Here is a 22643-nt window from a genome sequence, read left to right on the forward strand (position 1 = left end):
GTTTGTAGATTGCTCAATGGGTGTAATTGTTGCGCTTACATACCAGATAATAGTAATGAGATTAGAAGTATGCTTACTAACTTGACTAGGGATAGTACGGACTTGAAGGATTTGAAAGAACCAGGTGTTTGGAAAAAGGTTGGGAAAGGATTTGCTTCAGTGGGAAATTGGATTAGTAACATTTGGCATGGGATATTGTCTAAAATAATACAGGGGATATTGATTGTTATAGATTGCTTATTTGGATCATGGGTGGCATGTAAAATTAGTAAAAGAATAAAATTGAAGATGGCGAATAATAATAGGAGGAGGGAAGAAAAACAAAGGGAAAAATTATTCAGGGCAAGATCAAAGGGGAAACCAAGAAGGGAAGAGATTGATATGAGGGAATTTTAGTATGTAAAATTAGTAGGGAAGATTTGTGTGATGACAAGAGTCATCAGAGGAGGGATTGCTGGAGTGTGTCTTTTAAAATTAATATTAACATGAAAAGCTTACAATATATTGTGTAATGAAGCTGCATAAAAAATGTGTTAACGTAGAAATAATGCACACGTTTGAAATGTGCCCATGGGGAGTGGCTACCAATGTATACGAAGACTAATGAAAGTTATTAATGCTGAATTAATTATGTACTAATGTTTTTAATTTGTATTAACATATCAAAATTGGAGTTATGTATTAGGAGTTTGTTCATTAAGCAGTAGGACTTAGTTTAGCGAAGGTCTGTGCCTAGCTGCCTGGTCTCATATTAAACTGTCTTTTTCTAACGTGCAATGTGCTATTTTCCTGAAGGACATGAAACTGTACTTTCCCAGAAGCTAGAGATGTGTGTAGCTGTAGTAAATTCTTTCTCATGGGACCCTACTTGCTCAAGGAGACATTCTTGCTGAATGCAACAGTGTAATTTGTAACAGGTGCAAGGCTGCCTGGAGTAGGAGAAAACAATGGAACTACTGACTGTAGCGTAAAATGTAACTTTTCTTACCTGACATTCCAACCGATGAAAACGTCAATAACATGGGCCAATCAACGACATGAGAACTGTGGTTTGTGTAAAACTCTGGTGAAGATTATTGGACACAGATGGCGATGCACCAATGATTATCCATTGAGGAATTAGGAGTAAATTAGACAGTTTTGATTTAACCACATGACCCGAGGAGAAATCAGGCCTTTATTGGACATTCCACTCCAAGCCATTCTTTGCCATTCTACTGAGCCATTTAGGCCATTTCGTTTGAGACTTTGCCGTTTGTTCGCCCTGTTACTCTAAACCACCCTTTACTTATTCCTTACCTGATACTTACTTCTCCTCTATATGAGGGAAGTTCTTGTTCCTTAGCTGTGCCATACTGATACTTTGCCCTGTCCTTTCTTTGCTGATGATGCAAACGACTGATGTCCCGAGGACGAAGACTGACGCTGTTTGCTGATCCGTTGGATGGGTAACTATCTGATGAAAATTGTAATTGTCTGTTTGCCTTTTCTTTCTAGGTACCAACTGCTCTTTGATAGAGGCCATAGTTAGATGTTTTCCAAATTTGTGTTTGCTAAATTGTTTTGCATGAAGCCCAACATGCTGATGCTAATACGAGGTTATTTAAGGTGTTCACTAAAATCTGACGCAAATAGACAAATGACTGAGTTCTTGCTTTCTTGAACCATGCACTACTGAGACTTTGCTAAGTTGCTTCTTAATAATTATGTGTTAATACTGAGTGAATATTCTCTATGCATTGATTGATTGCGTTTCTAATTGCAAATCTGAAGAGTTACTAATGAGATGAATTGCTGATGAGATTAACAGAAATGACTTTAGATTGCAACCAGTAGGGAAATAAATATCCTAACACTTAACTAAATTGGTGTGGTTATTCATGACTGAAAGATCATGGTGTGTTCACTTTATTGACTCTCATTAAAGGTTATTGATTAGCATGCTGATTAGTTATTGCGATTGTTGTTGAGATATTGATCTATTGATTTGTGATGCCAAAAGACATCTCGTACTGGGAAGTCCCCGAACCTGGTCTAAAAGGTTCATCGACCTAGGCGTGTCTCCTTGTAAGTTTACTTATCAAGGCTCTGACGCGCCTTCACTAATAAAAAGTAATCTGATCGCTTGCTGCGGAGTCATCGTCAACAAAAACTACCAAAATATTACTTCAATGTATTGTAATTACGACTGCCTCAGTTTTATGCATTACGTGAGTAGTCGGACAGCAATTTATTTAGCGCAAAAATATTTCTTGTTGATGCACGTACGTTTTTAAACTGAAGTGTCATAGCTGTAGCGGCAATACTCCCAGTTTAGGTGGTTTTATAAACTAAGTTTTACTTTCTCCTACTTAAAAGTTTTTGCAGAACAATGCACATTAAATGGGAAGGCAGTTTTCCTTAATTGTGTACTATTTGCTGACTAATGTTGACATGTAAGCACACTACCAATAACTGACACCTAGAGACTCGAAAGCGCCATACCAGTACAATATTTGTATGATATTGCACTTTAAATCCACGTACAACTGAATTAAAGCAATCTTAGCTCATTTGAGGGTAGTGTGATAGTACATCACATATGGATAGAACACGTTTGGAAAGTGTAATTTTCATGATTACATTACATTTAACATATAAATTCAAGCTGAAGTAGGGATGGACAACAAGGTCGTATAGAGCAAAGCTGAAGACAACAAGTTACCATAACAATCTGTAAATATATGCTCTTTATTATGTTTAGACAACTATCACCTAATAGAACACATTTTGGCTACCATATTTTGGGCCGTATTTATACTCCGTTTGCGCCGAATTTGCGTCGTTTTTTTCGACGCAAATTCGACGCTAAACTAACGCCAACTAACGCCATATTTATACTATGGCGTTAGAGGCGTATAGCGCCAAAGTTCCCGGAATGTGCGTCATTTTTTAGCGTGAACCCCTTCCTTGCGTTAATGATATGCAAGGGAGGCGTTCCCGTCTAAAAAATGACTCCCAGGCCTTTACGTGGTAGTTATACTCCCCGGCAAAAGAGAGTTGAGTGGGCGTGGCTAAAAACGGCGCATTTTCGCCGCTTTTTAACGCCTGGGTCAGGCATGGCGTTAAGGGACAAGTGGGCTCAAAATGAGCCCAGAGTGCCCTCTAATGCCCCCAGGGACCCCCCCTGCCACCCTTGCCCACCCCAGGAGGACACCCAAGGCTGGAGGGACCCACCCCAGGGACATTCAGGTAAGTTCAGGTAAGTATTTTTTATTTTTTTTTAATAATTTGTTTTGGCATAGGGGGGCCTGATTTGTGCCCCCCTACATGCCACTATGCCCAATGACCATGCCCAGGGGACAGAAGTCCCCTGGGCATGGCCATTGGGCAAGGGGGCTTGACTCCTATCTTTACAATGATAGGAGTCATGTTGATGGGGGATGGGCGTCGTTAAAAAATGGCGCAAGTCGGGTTAAGACGATTTTTTTGCCTCAACCTGACTTGCCCCATTTTAAGACGCCCTAACGTCATTTTTGCCCAACGCCGGCGCTGCCTGGTCTACGTGGTTTTTTTCCACGCACACCAGGCAGCGCCGGTCTGCTTGCGCCGGCTATCGCCATTCCATAAATACGGCGCCCGCATGGCGCTACAGAATGGCGTTAGACGGCGCAAAATTATTTGACGCTAAACTGCGTTAGCGCAGTTTAGCGTCAAAAAGTATAAATATGGGCCTTTGTACTCCTGAAACATGGTATTTTGAAGACGAGGTGGCCGAGTGGTTAAGGCGATGGACTGCTAATCCATTGTGCTCTGCACGCGTGGGTTCGAATCCCATCCTCGTCGGTTTATTGTTCCGTCTTTAGTTTTTAGTATGTGGTAGGGCTGGGTTAACCCTATTTTATGTGAAAGTTAAATGACATATCCCATGGTATTTCCAGCAGTACAACGGCTCAGTTTGGAAACACCGCTCAGTTGAGTACTGTGCTTAGGCATTACTGTAAACAGCGCCAGCCGGGTTCTGCTCATGAATCACAAAATCTTTCCTGAGGCGGAGGGTTGGTAAATTGAGGGACGTAGATAGTTTGATTCCTTATCCTTAAAGAAAGAGAAGCAGCGAGTGCGGGACGCCAATGTAAGGGTTGTCTTCCTACGGACTCTCAGGACTGGCGCTCCCTGACACCTCCCATTGCCCGGGGCCAATCCTGACCTACTGAATGTATCACGTGTCTGCTGCTGTTGGCGTTGACTTTCCTAGGATCACTTCACAGGCTATACACCCTTATTCTTCAACTCCACTATACAACAGAACATCTCACTTCAGAAAGCTTACAGAAAGCTGTTTGCTCAGGGTAGTGTGGCTGAGCAGTCTAAGGTACTGGATTAAGGCTCCAGTCTCTTTGGAGGTGTGGGTTTGAATCCCACCGCTGCCAGTATTTTTCAACTCACAAACGTATTTTGTCTGCATCAGTGTCTCACTCTCTGCCTTCTGCACCTACGATCCACATAGCGAGAGGTGAGACTATGTAAAGTGGTGACGTATATATATATAAGGGTAGCCAGACAGTGGGACCGAGCCTTCTTATTTTAAAAAACCACAACCTAAGGTGACAAGAATTGTATCGGTAAACAAACCAGCTGTCTTGAAGTCTAACTATAGAGGCGACGAGAGGGGTCACTTTTATGCTGAAAGTTCAGTGAGTGTAAACAGTAGAACGCTGTGTCATACGTTTCCTTGCAGTGATGACAGCTCACGTTTCTAACGCAGAGAGCAAACATACAATGGTGAAGAGGAATAAATAAGGAAAGACATATATTATATGCAGACAGTTATTATACTTTGCTTTTCACCTGTAACTCGCTCAACTGTCGGTGAATGCTGCGTTACCCTGCATAGCCAGGTCACCACAGCGTGTGTCCACAGTGTTTGACCAAGTTACTATAGTTGTGAGCTTGTAGATGTGAGGTAGCGTGGCTGAGCAGGCTAAACTGGCTAGATTTAGGCTCCAGTCTCTCTGGAGCCGTGGGCTTGAATCCCAACACTTTAAGTTTACTTGAACCAAATACTTTTGCAAAAAAGGTTCATGTAATAAATATTCATTAGGGTCGTGGTTGTGAGTATGACACTAATGGATAAAAGTGGGACTAACAATGCTACAATTCCTGAGACTACCACTGCACTAACAGCCTGGGAGAGGTTTGAGCTGGATACAAGATACTTGCATGAGGGAACTAACTCGAAAGTGGAACTATCCAATAATGTTTTCTTTCGCTTGCTGAGTGAGTATGTTGACACAATGGATGCAAAAGATTGTTTTGTGTGTACACAGATTCCTGTTTCGGTACAAGAGGGGGTTACCTATCATAGACTGTCATTAACATATGGTATACGTTGTAGTCTGTTACTAACAAGATTCTATAACCAGGAAGAGATTCAATATTTTTACTCAAATCATGATCTTGTGTTTTCTAATGTGCCTATCATAGAGATTGTGAGTGGGGTAGCTAAGTACTATAGCATAAAGTTAGTTAAAGGATTCTTTCAGGCGACATTAACAATTAGTACATCTTATGCACACCACAATAATTTGACATGTTTGCTTACACCTGTAGAGAAAAGCTTTTTAGATCACACGGAAGAGAGAAGAAGGGCATTGAAGGGTAAACTAGAGAAAGGATTACAGCAACGGGCCTTTGCTAGTAGTGACGGTTATAGTGCAATTAGAGAACAAGGGAAGTTAGCTTTAGACGCACTACATGTAGGAAAGCTTTGCATATCCAAGACCAAATCATACTATGACAATGTGTTTGTGGGAATGAGTGAATGTAAGCGTGTGTTTTTGTTTCAGAGTAAATGGACGTTCATGTTAAATGGACAGGATCCAGCAATCCCCGGGATTTATTATATATGTGGACTTAATGCTTATTACCGTCTTCCAAAGGGATAGTATGGGACATGTTATTTGGGGATAGTTTTCCCAAAGATATATCAACTTGACGATTTGAAAAGGTTACCAAAATTGTCTGAATTACATCGTACTAGACATAAGAAAGAGACTGCTGCTGGTGTAGTAGGAGACATATTTGGGACGATAATTTCTTCAGTGGGAGTTATTATGAACTCCATAAAGATTCAAAAGTTGTCTACTATTGAGGATAACATGCTGACAAACTTTTCAGGGGTTATACTCCTGATGGATACTGAACTTGCTGCGGAGGGGGCTATGACTCCTCAAAACAGGTTTGCTTTAGACATTCTTTTAGTGAAAAATGGCAGAGTTTGTAGATTGCTCAATGGGTGTAATTGTTGCGCTTACATACCAGATAATAGTAATGAGATTAGAAGTATGCTTACTAACTTGACTAGGGATAGTACGGACTTGAAGGATTTGAAAGAACCAGGGGTTTGGAAAAAGGTTGGGAAAGGATTTGCTTCAGTGGGAAATTGGATTAGTAACATTTGGCATGGGATATTGTCTAAAATAATACAGGGGATATTGATTGTTATAGATTGCTTATTTGGATCATGGGTGGCATGTAAAATTAGTAAAAGAATAAAATTGAAGATGGCGAAAAATAATAGAAGGAAGGAAGAAAAACAAAGGCAAAAAATATTCAGGGCAAGATCAAAGGGGAAACCAAGAAGGGAAGAGATTGATATGAGGGAATTTTAGTATGTAAAATTAGTAGGGAAGATTTGTGTGATGACAAGAGCCATCAGAGGAGGGATTGCTGGAGTGTGTCTTTTAAAATTAATATTAACATGAAAAGCTTACAATATATTGTGTAATGAAGCTGCATAAAAAATGTGTTAACGTAGAAATAATGCACACGTTTGAAATGTGCCCACGGGGAGTGGCTACCAATGTATACGAAGACTAATGAAAGTTATTAATGCTGAATTAATTATGTACTAATGTTTTTAATTTGTATTAACATATCAAAATTGGAGTTATGTATTAGGAGTTTGTTCATTAAGCAGTAGGCCTTAGTTTAGCGAAGGTCTGTGCCTAGCTGCCTGGTCTCATATTAAACTGTCTTTTTCTAACGTGCAATGTGCTATTTTCCTGAAGGACATGAAACTGTACTTTCCCAGAAGCTAGAGATGTGTGTAGCTGTAGTAAATTCTATCTCATGGGACCCTACTTGCTCAAGGAGACATTCTTGCTGAATGCAACAGTGTAATTTGTAACAGGTGCAAGGCTGCCTGGAGTAGGAGAAAACAATGGAACTACTGACTGTAGCGTAAAATGTAACTTTTCTTACCTGACATTCCAACCGATGAAAACGTCAATTACATCGGCCAATCAACGACATGAGAACTGTGGTTTGTGTAAAACTCTGGTGAAGATTATTGGACAGAGATGGCGATGCACCAATGATTATCCATTGAGGAATTAGGAGTAAATTAGACAGTTTTGATTTAACCACATGACCCGAGGAGAAATCAGGCATTTATTGGACATTCCATTCCAAGCCAGTCTTTGCCATTCTACTGAGCCATTTAGGCCATTTTGTTTGAGACTTTGCCGTTTGATCGCCCTGTTACTCTAAACCACCCTTTACTTATTCCTTACCTGATACTTACTTCTCCTCTATATGAGGGAAGTTCTTGTTCCTTAGCTATGCCATACTGATACTTTGCCCTGTCCTTTCTTTGCTGATGATGCAAACGACTGATGTCCCGAGGACGAAGACTGACGCTGTTTGCTGATCCGTTGGATGGGTAACTATCTGATGAAAATTGTAATTGTCTGTTTGCCTTTTCTTTCTAGGTACCAACTGCTCTTTGATAGAGGCCATAGTTAGATGTTTTCCAAATTTGTGTTTGCTAAATTGTTTTGCATGAAGCCCAACATGCTGATGCTAATACAAGGTTATTTAAGGTGTTCACTAAAATCTGACGCAAATAGACAAATGACTGAGTTCTTGCTTTGTTGAACCATGCACTACTGAGACTTTGCTAAGTTGCTTCTTAATAATTATGTGTTAATACTGAGTGAATATTCTCTATGCATTGATTAATTGCGTTTCTAATTGCAAATCTGAAGAGTTACTAATGAGATGAATTGCTGATGAGATTAACAGAAATGACTTTAGATTGTAACCAGTAGGGAAATAAATATCCTAACACTTAACTAAATTGGTGTGGTTATTCATGACTGAAAGATCATGGTGTGTTCACTTTATTGACTCTCATTAAAGGTTATTGATTAGCATGCTGATTAGTTATTGCGATTGTTGTTGAGATATTGATCTATTGATTTGTGATGCCAAAAGACATCTCGTACTGGGAAGTCCCCGAACCTGGTCTAAAAGGTTCATCGACCTAGGCGTGTCTCCTTGTAAGTTTACTTATCAAGGCTCTGACGAGCCTTCACTAATAAAAAGTAATCTGATCGCTTGCTGCGGAGTCATCGTCAACAAAAACTACCAAAATATTACTTCAATGTATTGTAATTACGACTGCCTCAGTTTTATGCATTACGTGAGTAGTCGGACAGCAATTTATTAAGCGCAAAAATATTTCTTGTTGATGCACGTACGTTTTTAAACTGAAGTGTCATAGCTGTAGCGGCAATACTCCCAGTTTAGATGGTTTTATAAACTAAGTTTTACTTTCCCCTACTTAAAACATTTTGCAGAACAATGCACATTAAACGGGAAGGCAGTTTTCCTTAATTGTGTACTATTTGCTGCCTAATGTTGACATGTAAGCACACCACCAATAACTGACACCTAGAGACTCGAAAGCGCCATACCAGTACAATATTTGTATGATATTGCACTTTAAATCCACGTACAACTGAATTAAAGCAATCTTAGCTCATTTGAGGGTAGTGTGATAGTACATCACATATGGATAGAACACGTTTGGAAAGTGTAATTTTCATGATTACATTACATTTAACATGTAAATTCAAGCTGAAGTAGGGATGGACAACAAGGTCGTATAGAGCAAAGCTGAAGACAACAAGTTACCATAACAATCTGTAAATATATGCTCTTTATTATGTTTAGACAACTATCACCTAATAGAACACATTTTGGCTACAATATTTTTTACTCCTGAAACATGGTGTTTTGAAGACGAGGTGGCCGAGTGGTTAAGGCGATGGACTGCTAATCCATTGTGCTCTGCACGCGTGGGTTCGAATCCCATCCTCGTCGGTTTATTGTTCCGTCTTTAGTTTTTAGTATGTGGTAGGGCTGGGTTAACCATATTTTATGTGAAAGTTAAATGACATATCCTATGGTATTTCCGGCAGTACAACGGCTCAGTTTGGAAACACCGCTCAGTTGAGTACTGTGCTTAGACATTACTGTAAACAGCGCCAGCCGGGTTCTGCTCATGAATCACAAAATCTTTCCTGAGGCGGAGGGTTGGTAAGTTGAGGGACGTAGATAGTTTGATTCCTTATCCTTAAAGAAAGAGAAGCAGCGCGTGCGGGACGCCAATGTAAGGGTTGTCTTCCTATGGACTCTCAGGACTGGTGCTCCCTGACACCTCCGATGGCCCGGGGCCAATCCTGACCTACTGAATGTATCACGTGCCTGCTGCTGTTGGCGTTGACTTTCCTAGGATCACTTCACAGGCTATACACCCTTATTCTCCAACTCCCCTATACAACAGAACATCTCACTTCAGAAAGCTTACAGGAACAGGTTTGCACAGGGTAGTGTGGCTGAGCGGTCTAAGGCGCTGGATTAAGGCTCCAGTCTCTTTTGAGGCGTGGGTTCAATTCCCACTGCTGCCAGTATTTTTCAACTCACAAACGTATTTGGTCTGCATCAGTGTCTCACTCTCTGCCTTCTGCACCTACGATCCACATAGCGAGAGGTGAGACTATGTAAAGTGGTGAAGTATATATATAAGGGTAGCCAGACAGTGGGACCGAGCCTTCTTATTTTAAAAAACCACAACCTAAGGTGACAAGAATTGTATCGGTAAACAAACCAGCTGTCTTGAAGTCTAACTATAGAGGCGACGAGAGGGGTCACTGTGATGCTGAAAGTTCAGTGAGTGTAAACAGTAGAACGCTGTGTGATACGTTTCCTTGCAGTGATGACAGCTCGCGTTTCTAAAGCAGACAGCAAACATACAATGGGGAAGAAGAATAAATAAGGAAAGACATATATTATATGCAGACAGTTATTATACTTTGCTTTTCACCTGTAACTCGCTCAACTGTCGGTGAATGCTGCGTTACCCTGCATAGCCAGGTCACCACAGCGGGTGTCCACAGTGTTTGGCCAAGTTACTATAGTTGTGAGCTTGTAGATGTGAGGTAGCGTGGCTGAGCAGGCTAAACTGGCTAGATTTAGGCTCCAGTCTCTCTGGAGCCGTGGGCTTGAATCCCAACACTTTAAGTTTACTTGAACCAAATACTTTTGCAAAAAAGGTTCATGTAATAAATATTCATTAGGGTCGTGGTTGTGAGTATGACACTAATGGATAAAAGTGGGACTAACAATGCTACAATTCCTGAGACTACCACTGCACTAACAGCCTGGGAGAGGTTTGAGCTGGATACAAGATACTTGCATGAGGTAACTAACTCGAAAGGGGAACTATCCACTGATGTTTTCTATCGCTTGCTGAGTGAGTATGTTGACACAATGGATGCAAAAGATTGTTTTGTGTGTACACAGATTCCTGTTTCGGTACAAGAGGGGGTTACCTATCATAGACTGTCATTAACATATGGGATACGTTGTAGTCTGTTACTAACAAGATTCTATAACCAGGAAGAGATTCAATATTTTTACTCAAATCATGATCTTGTGTTTTCTAATGTGTCTATCATAGAGGATGTGAGTGGGGTAGCTAAGTACTATAGCATAAAGTTAGTTAAAGGATTCTTTCAGGCGACATTAACAATTAGTACATCTTATGCACACAACAATAATTTGACATGTTTGCTTACACCTGTAGAGAAAAGCTTTTTAGATCACACGGAAGAGAGAAGAAGGGCATTGAAGGGTAAACTAGAGAAAGGATTACAGCAACGGGCCTTTGCTAGTAGTGACGGTTATAGTGCAATTAGAGAACAAGGGAAGTTAGCTTTAGACGCACTACATGTAGGAAAGCTTTGCATATCCAAGACCAAATCATACTATGACAATGTGTTTGTGGGAATGAGTGAATGTAAGCGTGTGTTTTTGTTTCAGAGTAAATGGACGTTCATGTTAAATGGACAGGATCCAGCAATCCCCGGGATTTATTATATATGTGGACTTAATGCTTATTACCGTCTTCCAAAGGGATAGTATGGGACATGTTATTTGGGGATAGTTTTCCCAAAGATATATCAACTTGACGATTTGAAAAGGTTACCAAAATTGTCTGAATTACATCGTACTAGACATAAGAAAGAGACTGCTGCTGGTGTAGTAGGAGACATATTTGGGAAGATAATTTCTTCAGTGGGAGTTATTATGAACTCCATAAAGATTCAAAAGTTGTCTACTATTGAGGATAACATGCTGACAAACTTTTCAGGGGCTATACTCCTGATGGATACTGAACTTGCTGCGGAGGGGGCTATGACTCTTCAAAACAGGCTTGCTTTAGACATTCTTTTAGTGAAAAATGGCAGAGTTTGTAGATTGCTCAATGGGTGTAATTGTTGCGCTTACATACCAGATAATAGTATTGAGATTAGAAGTATGCTTACTAACTTGACTAGGGATAGTACGGACTTGAAGAATTTGAAAGAACCAGGTGTTTGGAAAAAGGTTGGGAAAGGATTTGCTTCAGTGGGAAATTGGATTAGTAACATTTGGCATGGGATATTGTCTAAAATAATACAGGGGATATTGATTGTTATAGATTGCTTATTTGGATCATGGGTGGCATGTAAAATTAGTAAAAGAATAACATTGAAGATGGCGAAAAATAATAGGAGGAGGGAAGAAAAACAAAGGGAAAAATTATTCAGGGGAAGATCAAAGGGGAAACCAAGAAGGGAAGAGATTGATATGAGGGAATTTTAGTATGTAAAATTAGTAGGGAAGATTTGTGTGATGACAAGAGTCATCAGAGGAGGGATTGCTGGAGTGTGTCTTTTAAAATTAATATTAACATGAAAAGCTTACAATATATTGTGTAATGAAGCTGCATAAAAAATGTGTTAACGTAGAAATAATGCACATGTTTGAAATGTGCCCACTTGGAGTGGCTACCAATGTATACGAAGACTAATGAAAGTTATTAATGCTGAATTAATTATGTACTAATGTTTTTAATTTGTATTAACATATCAAAATTGGAGTTATGTATTAGGAGTTTGTTCAATTAGCAGAAGGCCTTAGTTTAGCGAAGGTCTGTGCCTAGCTGCCTGGTCTCATATTAAACTGTCTTTTTCTAACGTGCAATGTGCTATTTTCCTGAAGGACATGAAACTGTACTTTCCAAGAAGCTAGAGATGTGTGTAGCTGTAGTAAATTCTTTCTCATGGGACCCTACTTGCTCAAGGAGACATTCTTGCTGAATGCAACAGTGTAATTTGTAACAGGTGCAAGGCTGCCTGGAGTAGGAGAAAACAATGGAACTACTGACTGTAGCGTAAAATGTAACTTTTCTTACCTGACATTCCAACCGATGAAAACGTCGATAACATGGGCCAATCAACGACATGAGAACTGTGGTTTGTGTAAAACTCTGGTGAAGATTATTGGACAGAGATGGCGATGCACAAATGATTATCCATTGAGGAATTAGGAGTAAATTAGACAGTTTTGATTTAACCACATGACCCGAGGAGAAATCAGGCATTTATTGGACATTCCACTCCAAGCCATTCTTTGCCATTCTACTGAGCCATTTAGGCCATTTCGTTTGAGACTTTGCCGTTTGTTCGCCCTGTTACTCTAAACCACCCTTTACTTATTCCTTACCTGATACTTACTTCTCCTCTATATGAGGGAATTTCTTGTTCCTTAGCTATGCCATACTGATACTTTGCCCTGTCCTTTCTTTGCTGATGATGCAAACGACTGATGTCCCGAGGATAAAGACTGACGCTGTTTGCTGATCCGTTGGATGGGTAACTATCTGATGAAAATTGTAATTGTCTGTTTGCCTTTTCTTTCTAGGTACCAACTGCTCTTTGATAGAGGCAATAGTTAGATGTTTTCCAAATTTGTGTTTGCTAAATTGATTTGCATGAAGCCCAACATGCTGATGCTAATACGAGGTTATTTAAGGTGTTCACTAAAATCTGACGCAAATAGACAAATGACTGAGTTCTTGCTTTGTTGAACCATGCACTACTGAGACTTTGCTAAGTTGCTTCTTAATAATTATGTATTAATACTGAGTGAATATTCTCTATGCATTGATTAATTGCGTTTCTAATTGCAAATCTGAAGAGTTACTAATGAGATGAATTGCTGATGAGATTAACAGAAATGACTTTAGATTGTAACCAGTAGGGAAATAAATATCCTAACACTTAACTAAATTGGTGTGGTTATTCATGACTGAAAGATCATGGTGTGTTCACTTTATTGACTCTCATTAAAGGTTATTGATTAGCATGCTGATTAGTTATTGCGATTGTTGTTGAGATATTGATCTATTGATTTGTGATGCCAAAAGACATCTCGTACTGGGAAGTCCCCGAACCTGGTCTAAAAGGTTCATCGACCTAGGCGTGTCTCCTTGTAAGTTTACTTATCAAGGCTCTGACGAGCCTTCACTAATAAAAAGTAATCTGATCGCTTGCTGCGGAGTCATCGTCAACAAAAACTACCAAAATATTACTTCAATGTATTGTAATTACGACTGCCTCAGTTTTATTCATTACGTGAGTAGTCGGACAGCAATTTATTTAGTGCAAAAATATTTCTTGTTGATGCACGTACGTTTTTAAACTGAAGTGTCATAGCTGTAGCGGCAATACTCCCAGTTTAGGTGGTTTTATAAACTAAGTTTTACTTTCTCCTACTTAAAACATTTTGCAGAACAATGCACATTAAACGGGAAGGCAGTTTTCCTTAATTGTGTACTATTTGCTGCCTAATGTTGACATGTAAGCACACCACCAATAACTGACACCTAGAGACTCGAAAGCGCCATACCAGTACAATATTTGTATGATATTGCACTTTAAATCCACGTACAACTGAATTAAAGCAATCTTAGCTCATTTGAGGGTAGTGTGATAGTACATCACATATGGATAGAACACGTTTGGAAAGTGTAATTTTCATGATTACATTACATTTAACATATAAATTGAAGCTGAAGTAGGGATGGACAACAAGGTCGTATAGAGCAAAGCTGAAGACAACAAGTTACCATAACAATCTGTAAATATATGCTCTTTATTATGTTTAGACAACTATCACCTAATAGAACACATTTTGGCTACCATATTTTGTACTCCTGAAACATGGTGCTTTGAAGACGAGGTGGCCGAGTGGTTAAGGCGATGGACTGCTAATCCATTGTGCTCTGCACGCGTGGGTTCGAATCCCATCCTCGTCGGTTTATTGTTCCGTCTTTAGTTTTTAGTATGTGGTAGGGCTGGGTTAACCCTATTTTATGTGAAAGTTAAATGACATATCCCATGGTATTTCCGGCAGTACAACAGCTCAGTTTGGAAACACCGCTCAGTTGAGTACTGTGCTTAGACATTACTGTAAACAGCGCCAGCCGGGTTCTGCTCATGAATCACAAAATCTTTCCTGAGGCGGAGGGTTGGTAAGTTGAGGGACGTAGATAGTTTGATTCCTTATCCTTAAAGAAAGAGAAGCAGCGCGTGCGGGACGCCAATGTAAGGGTTGTCTTCCTATGGACTCTCAGGACTGGTGCTCCCTGACACCTCCCATGGCCCGGGGCCAATCCTGACCTACTGAATGTATCACGTGCCTGCTGCTGTTGGCGTTGACTTTCCTAGGATCACTTCACAGGCTATACACCCTTATTCTCCAACTCCCCTATACAACAGAACATCTCACTTCAGAAAGCTTACAGAAACAGGTTTGCACAGGGTAGTGTGGCTGAGCGGTCTAAGGCGCTGGCTTAAGGCTCCAGTCTCTTTGGAGGCATGGGTTCGATTCCCACTGCTGCCAGTATTTTTCAACTCACAAACGTATTTTGTCTGCATCAGTGTCTCACTCTCTGCCTTCTGCACCTACGATCCACATAGCGAGAGGTGAGACTATGTAAAGTGGTGACGTATATATATAAGGGTAGCCAGACAGTGGGTCCGAGCCTTCTTATTTTAAAAAACCACAACCTAAGGTGACAAGAATTGTATCGGTAAACAAACCAGCTGTCTTGAAGTCTAACTATAGAGGCGACGAGAGGGGTCACTGTGATGCTGAAAGTTCAGTGAGTGTAAACAGTAGAACGCTGTGTGATACGTTTCCTTGCAGTGATGACAGCTCGCGTTTCTAAAGCAGAGAGCAAACATACAATGGGGAAGAAGAATAAATAAGGAAAGACATATATTATATGCAGACAGTTATTATACTTTGCTTTTCACCTGTAACTCGCTCAACTGTCGGTGAATGCTGCGTTACCCTGCATAGCCAGGTCACCACAGCGGGTGTCCACAGTGTTTGGCCAAGTTACTATAGTTGTGAGCTTGTAGATGTGAGGTAGCGTGGCTGAGCAGGCTAAACTGGCTAGATTTAGGCTCCAGTCTCTCTGGAGCCGTGGGCTTGAATCCCAACACTTTAAGTTTACTTGAACCAAATACTTTTGCAAAAAAGGTTCATGTAATAAATATTCATTAGGGTCGTGGTTGTGAGTATGACACTAATGGATAAAAGTGGGACTAACAATGCTACAATTCCTGAGACTACCACTGCACTAACAGCCTGGGAGAGGTTTGAGCTGGATATAAGATACTTGCATGAGGGAACTAACTCGAAAGGGGAACTATCCACTGATGTTTTCTATCGCTTGCTGAGTGAGTATGTTGACACAATGGATGCAAAAGTTTGTTTTGTGTGTACACAGATTCCTGTTTCGGTACAAGAGGGGGTTACCTATCATAGACTGTCATTAACATATGGGATACGTTGTAGTCTGTTACTAACAAGATTCTATAACCAGGAAGAGATTCAATATTTTTACTCAAATCATGATCTTGTGTTTTCTAATGTGTCTATCATAGAGGATGTGAGTGGGGTAGCTAAGTACTATAGCATAAAGTTAGTTAAAGGATTCTTTCAGGCGACATTAACAATTAGTACATCTTATGCACACAACAATAATTTGACATGTTTGCTTACACCTGTAGAGAAAAGCTTTTTAGATCACACGGAAGAGAGAAGAAGGGCATTGAAGGGTAAACTAGAGAAAGGATTACAGCAACGGGCCTTTGCTAGTAGTGACGGTTATAGTGCAATTAGAGAACAAGGGAAGTTAGCTTTAGACGCACTACATGTAGGAAAGCTTTGCATATCCAAGACCAAATCATACTATGACAATGTGTTTGTGGGAATGAGTGAATGTAAGCGTGTGTTTTTGTTTCAGAGTAAATGGACGTTCATGTTAAATGGACAGGATCCAGCAATCCCCGGAATTTATTATATATGTGGACTTAATGCTTATTACCGTCTTCCAAAGGGATAGTATGGGACATGTTATTTGGGGATAGTTTTCCCAAAGATATATCAACTTGACGATTTGAAAAGGTTACCAAAATTGTCTGAATTACATCGTACTAGACATAAGAAAGAGACTGCTGCTGGTGTAGTAGGAGACATGTTTGCGACGATAATTTCTTCAGTGGGAGTTATTATGAACTCCATAAAGATTCAAAAGTTGTCTACTATTGAGGATAACATGCTGACAAACTTTTCAGGGGCTATACTCCTGATGGATACTGAACTTGCTGCGGAGGGGGCTATGACTCTTCAAAACAGGCTTGCTTTAGACATTCTTTTAGTGAAAAATGGCAGAGTTTGTAGATTGCTCAATGGGTGTAATTGTTGCGCTTACATACCAGATAATAGTAATGAGATTAGAAGTATGCTTACTAACTTGACTAGGGATAGTACGGACTTGAAGGATTTGAAAGAACCAGGTGTTTGGAAAAAGGTTGGGAAAGGATTTGCTTCAGTGGGAAATTGGATTAGTAACATTTGGCATGGGATATTGTCTAAAATAATACAGGGGATATTGATTGTTATAGATTGCTTCTTTGGATCATGGGTGGCGTGTAAAATTAGTAAAAGAATAAAATTGAAGATGGCGAAAAATAATAGGAGGAGGGAAGAAAAACAAAGGGAAAAATTATTCAGGGCAAGATCAAAGGGGAAACCAAGAAGGGAAGAGATTGATATGAGGGAATTTTAGTATGTAAAATTAGTAGTGAAGAATTGTGTGATGACAAGAGTCATCAGAGGAGGGATTGCTGGAGTGTGTCTTTTAAAACTAATATTAACATGAAAAGCTTACAATATATTGTGTAATGAAGCTGCATAAAAAATGTGTTAACGTAGAAATAATGCACACGTTTGAAATGTGCCCACGGGGAGTGGCTACCAATGTATACGAAGACTTATGAAAGTTATTAATGCTGAATTAATTATGTACTAATGTTTTTAATTTGTATTAACATATCAAAATTGGAGTTATGTATTAGGAGTTTGTTCATTAAGCAGTAGGCCTTAGTTTAGCGAAGGTCTGTGCCTAGCTGCCTGGTCTCATATTAAACTGTCTTTTTCTAACGTGCAATGTGCTATTTTCCTGAAGGACATGAAACTGTACTTTCCCAGGAGCTAGAGATGTGTGTAGCTGTAGTAAATTCTTTCTCATGGGACCCTACTTACTCAAGGAGACATTCTTGCTGAATGCAACAGTGTAATTTGTAACAGGTGCAAGGCTGCCTGGAGTAGGAGAAAACAATGGAACTACTGACTGTAGCGTAAAATGTAACTTTTCTTACCTGACATTCCAACCGATGAAAATGTCAATAACATGGGCCAATCAATGACATGAGAACTGTGGTTTGTGTAAAACTCTGGTGAAGATTATTGGACAGAGATGGCGATGCACCAATGATTATCCATTGAGGAATTAGGAGTAAATTAGACAGTTTTGATTTAACCACATGACCTGAGGAGAAATCAGGCATTTATTGGACATTCCACTCCAAGCCATTCTTTGCCATTCTACTGAGCCATTTCGTTTGAGACTTTGCCGTTTGTTCGCCCTGTTACTCTGAACCACCCTTTACTTATTCCTTACCTGATACTTACTTCTCCTCTATATGAGGGAAGTTCTTGTTCCTTAGCTATGCCATACTGATACTTTGCCCTGTCCTTTCTTTGCTGATGATGCAAACGACTGATGTCCTGAGGACGAAGACTGACGCTGTTTGCTGATCCGTTGGATGGGTAACTATCTGATGAAAATTGTAATTGTCTGTTTGCCTTTTCTTTCTAGGTACCAACTGCTCTTTGATAGAGGCCATAGTTAGATGTTTTCCAAATTTGTGTTTGCTAAATTGTTTTGCATGAAGCCCAACATGCTGATGCTAATATGAGGTTATTTAAGGTGTTCACTAAAATCTGACGCAAATAGACAAATGACTGAGTTCTTGCTTTGTTGAACCATGCACTACTGAGACTTTGCTAATTTGCTTCTTAATAATTATGTGTTAATACTGAGTAAATATTCTCTATGCGTTGATTAATTGCATTTCTAATTGCAAATCTGAAGAGTTACTAATGAGATGAATTGCTGATGAGATTAACAGAAATGACTTTAGATTGTAACCAGTAGGGAAATAAATATCCTAACACTTAACTAAATTGGTGTGGTTATTCATGACTGAAAGATCATGGTGTGTTCACTTTATTGACTCTCATTAAAGGTTATTGATTAGCATGCTGATTAGTTATTGCGATTGTTGTTGAGAAATTGATCTATTGATTTGTGATGCCAAAAGACATCTCGTACTGGGAAGTCCCCGAACCTGGTCTAAAAGGTTCATCAACCTAGGCGTGTCTCCTTGTAAGTTTACTTATCAATGCTCTGACGCGCCTTCACTAATAAAAAGTAATCTGATCGCTTGCTGCGGAATCATCGTCAACAAAAACTACCAAAATATTACTTCAATGTATTGTAATTACGACTGCCTCAGTTTTATGCATTACGTGAGTAGTCGGACAGCAATTTATTTAGCGCAAAAATATTTCTTGTTGATGCACGTACGTTTTTAAACTGAAGTGTCATAGCTGTAGCGGCAATACTCCCAGTTTAGGTGGTTTTATAAACTAAGTTTTACTTTCTCCTACTTAAAACTTTTTGCAGAACAATGCACATTAAATGGGAAGGCAGTTTTCCTTAATTGTGTACTATTTGCTGCCTAATGTTGACATGTAAGCACACCACCAATAACTGACACCTAGAGACTCGAAAGCGCCATACCAGTACAATATTTGTATGATATTGCACTTTAAATCCACGTACAACTGAATTAAAGCAATCTTAGCTCATTTGAGGGTAGTGTGATAGTACATCACATATGGATAGAACACGTTTGGAAAGTGTAATTTTCATGATTACATTACATTTAACATATAAATTCAAGCTGAAGTAGGGATGGACAACAAGGTCGTATAGAGCAAAGCTGAAGACAACAAGTTACCATAACAATCTGTAAATATATGCTCTTTATTATGTTTAGACAACTATCACCTAATAGAAAACATTTTGGCTACCATATTTTGTACTCCTGAAACATGGTGTTTTGAAGACGAGGTGGCTGAGTGGTTAAGGCGATGGACTGCTAATCCATTGTGCTCTGCACGTGTGGGTTCGAATCCCATCCTCGTCGGTTTATTGTTCCGTCTTTAGTTTTTAGTATGTGGTAGGGCTGGGTTAACCCTATTTTATGTGAAAGGTAAATGACATATCCCATGGTATTTCCGGCAGTACAACGGCTCAGTTTGGAAAAACCGCTCAGTTGAGCACTGTGCTTAGGCATTACTGTAAACAGCGCCAGCCGGGTTCTGCTCATGAATCACAAAATCTTTCCTGAGGCGGAGGGTTGGTAAGTTGAGGGACGTAGATAGTTTGATTCCTTATCCTTAAAGAAAGAGAAGCAGCGCGTGCGGGACGCCAATGTAAGGGTTGTCTTCCTATGGACTCTCAGGACTGGCGCTCCCTGACACCTCCCATGGCCCGGGGCCAATCCTGAACTACTGAATGTATCACGTGCCTGCTGCTGTTGGCGTTGACTTTCCTAGGATCACTTCACAGGCTATACACCCTTATTCTCCAACTCCCCTATACAACAGAACATCTCACTTTATAAAGCTTACAGAAACAGGTTTGCACAGGGTAGTGTGGCTGAGCGGTCTCAGGCGCTGGATTAAGGCTCCAGTCTCTTTGGAGGCGTGGGTTCTATTCCCACTGCTGCCAGTATTTTTCAACTCACAAACGTATTTTGTCTGCATCACTGTCTCACTCTCTGCCTTCTGCACCTACGATCCACATAGCGAGAGGTGAGACTATGTAAAGTGGTGACGTATATATATAAGGGTAGCCAGACAGTGGTACCGATCCTTCTTATTTTAAAAAACCACAACCTAAGGTGACAAGAATTGTATCGGTAAACAAACCAGCTGTCTTGAAGTCTAACTATAGAGGCGACGAGAGGGGTCACTGTGATGCTGAAAGTTCAGTGAGTGTAAACAGTAGAACGCTGTGTGATACGTTTCCTTGCAGTGATGACAGCTCGCGTTTCTAAAGCAGAGAGCAAACATACAATGGGGAAGAAGAATAAATAAGGAAAGACATATATTATATGCAGACAGTTATTATAATTTGCTTTTCACCTGTAACTCGCTCAACTGTCGGTGAATGCTGCGTTACCCTGCATAGCCAGGTCACCACAGTGGGTGTCCACAGTGTTTGGCCAAGTTACTATAGTTGTGAGCTTGTAGATGTGAGGTAGTGTGGCTGAGCAGGCTAAACTGGCTAGATTTAGGCTCCAGTCTCTCTGGAGCCGTGGGCTTGAATCCCAACACTTTAAGTTTACTTGAACCAAATACTTTTGCAAAAAAGGTTCATGTAATAAATATTCATTAGGGTCGTGGTTGTGAGTATGACACTAATGGATAAAAGTGGGACTAACAAAGCTGCAATTCCTGAGACTACCACTGCACTAACAGCCTGGGAGAGGTTTGAGCTGGATACAAGATACTTACATGAGGGAACTAACTCGAAAGGGGAACTATCCACTGATGTTTTCTATCGCTTGCTGAGTGAGTATGTTGACACAATGGATGCAAAAGATTGTTTTGTGTGTACACAGATTCCTGTTTCGGTACAAGAGGGGGTTACCTATCATAGACTGTCATTAACATATGGGATACGTTGTAGTCTGTTACTAACAAGATTCTATAACCAGGAAGAGATTCAATATTTTTACTCAAATCATGATCTTGTGTTTTCTAATGTGCTTATCATAGAGGATGTGAGTGGGGTAGCTAAGTACTATAGCATAAAGTTAGTTAAAGGATTCTTTCAGGCGACATTAACAATTAGTACATCTTATGCACACCACAATAGTTTGACATGTTTGCTTACACCTGTAGAGAAAAGCTTTTTAGATCACACGGAAGAGAGAAGAAGGGCATTGAAGGGTAAACTAGAGAAAGGATTACAGCAACGGGCCTTTGCTAGTAGTGACGGTTATAGTGCAATTAGAGAACAAGGGAAGTTAGCTTTAGACGCACTACATGTAGGAAAGCTTTGCATATCCAAGACCAAATCATACTATGACAATGTGTTTGTGGGAATGAGTGAATGTAAGCGTGTGTTTTTGTTTCAGAGTAAATGGACGTTCATGTTAAATGGGCAGGATCCAGCAATCCCCGGAATTTATTATATATGTGGACTTAATGCTTATTACCGGCTTCCAAAGGGATAGTATGGGACATGTTATTTGGGGATAGTTTTCCCAAAGATATATCAACTTGACGATTTGAAAAGGTTACCAAAATTGTCTGAATTACATCGTACTAGACATAAGAAAGAGACTGCTGCTGGTGTAGTAGGAGACATGTTTGTGACGATAATTTCTTCAGTGGGAGTTATTATGAACTCCATAAAGATTCAAAAGTTGTCTACTATTGAGGATAACATGCTGACAAACTTTTCAGGGGCTATACTCCTGATGGATACTGAACTTGCTGCGGAGGGGGCTATGACTCTTCAAAACAGGCTTGCTTTAGACATTCTTTTAGTGAAAAATGGCAGAGTTTGTAGATTGCTCAATGGGTGTAATTGTTGCGCTTACATACCAGATAATAGTAATGAGATTAGAAGTATGCTTACTAACTTGACTAGGGATAGTACGGACTTGAAGGATTTGAAAGAACCAGGTGTTTGGAAAAAGGTTGGGAAAGGATTTGCTTCAGTGGGAAATTGGATTAGTAACATTTGGCATGGGATATTGTCTAAAATAATACAGGGGATATTGATTGTTATAGATTGCTTATTTGGATCATGGGTGGCATGTAAAATTAGTAAAAGAATAAAATTGAAGATGGCGAAAAATAATAGGAGGAGGGAAGAAAAACAAAGGGAAAAATTATTCAGGGCAAGATCAAAGGGGAAACCAAGAAGGGAAGAGATTGATATGAGGGAATTTTAGTATGTAAAATTAGTAGTGAAGATTTGTGTG

General features: G+C 39.9%; 5 non-coding genes across 5 annotated transcripts; all 5 read left to right on the plus strand.

The window, feature by feature from the left end:
• Window positions 1–3743: 3743 nt before the first annotated feature.
• On the plus strand, window positions 3744–3825 carry TRNAS-GCU (transfer RNA serine (anticodon GCU)). Its single transcript has one exon. It is a non-coding gene; the product is annotated as a tRNA-Ser (tRNA).
• A 5243-nt stretch (window positions 3826–9068) lies between these two features.
• On the plus strand, window positions 9069–9150 carry TRNAS-GCU (transfer RNA serine (anticodon GCU)). The gene has a single exon. It is a non-coding gene; the product is annotated as a tRNA-Ser (tRNA).
• A 505-nt stretch (window positions 9151–9655) lies between these two features.
• On the plus strand, window positions 9656–9737 carry TRNAL-AAG (transfer RNA leucine (anticodon AAG)). Its single transcript has one exon. It is a non-coding gene; the product is annotated as a tRNA-Leu (tRNA).
• Window positions 9738–14391: 4654 nt separating this feature from the next.
• On the plus strand, window positions 14392–14473 carry TRNAS-GCU (transfer RNA serine (anticodon GCU)). The gene has a single exon. It is a non-coding gene; the product is annotated as a tRNA-Ser (tRNA).
• A 5232-nt stretch (window positions 14474–19705) lies between these two features.
• TRNAS-GCU (transfer RNA serine (anticodon GCU)) lies at window positions 19706–19787 on the plus strand. The gene has a single exon. It is a non-coding gene; the product is annotated as a tRNA-Ser (tRNA).
• The last annotated feature ends 2856 nt before the right edge of the window (window positions 19788–22643 follow it).

Source organism: Pleurodeles waltl, chromosome 12 (genome assembly GCF_031143425.1).
Source record: "Pleurodeles waltl isolate 20211129_DDA chromosome 12, aPleWal1.hap1.20221129, whole genome shotgun sequence".
Classification (NCBI taxonomy): Eukaryota; Metazoa; Chordata; class Amphibia; order Caudata; family Salamandridae; genus Pleurodeles; species Pleurodeles waltl.